The sequence below is a fragment of the Sinocyclocheilus anshuiensis genome, unplaced genomic scaffold, assembly GCF_001515605.1.
Source record: "Sinocyclocheilus anshuiensis isolate Anshui unplaced genomic scaffold, SAMN03320099.WGS_v1.1 scaffold25, whole genome shotgun sequence".
NCBI lineage: Eukaryota > Metazoa > Chordata > Actinopteri > Cypriniformes > Cyprinidae > Sinocyclocheilus > Sinocyclocheilus anshuiensis.
This window is the reverse complement of record NW_015536477.1, coordinates 602,727-603,188: the sequence shown is the minus strand read 5'-3', so window position 1 is coordinate 603,188 and position 462 is coordinate 602,727.

Genomic DNA, 462 nt, shown 5'->3' with positions numbered 1-462 from the left:
CTCGTTCAAGTGTTTTTGCAATGAAAGGTAGAAGGGAAACCGGTCTGTAGTTCTCTAAAAGAGTTGGGTTAAGAGTAGGGTTCTTAAGAATTGTGGTTATACGTGCCTGTTTAAATGTTGAGGGAAAATCACCAGTCTGAAGAGATGTGTTAACAATGTGAAAGATGAAACCATAGCAGATAGCCGGGAGGGTGAGAGTGAGCATATAGGTTACGTCGAAAAGTGACACGTGGAGGGGTATGTCTTGTGTCAGGAACCATGTTAAAGGGTTAAGAGTGAGGAGGAAGTGATCCGAGGTGTGCAGTGGAGTAACCAGTACATGATCAGTGGAGCAGTGTTGTGTGTAAATAAGGTCCAGTTGGTTGCCTGATTTGTGAGTAGCCGTAGTTAACACTCACTTGAGATCAAAAGAGGCAAGCAGAGTGTGGAAGTCTGCAGCCTGAGGTTTATCTAGGTGGACGT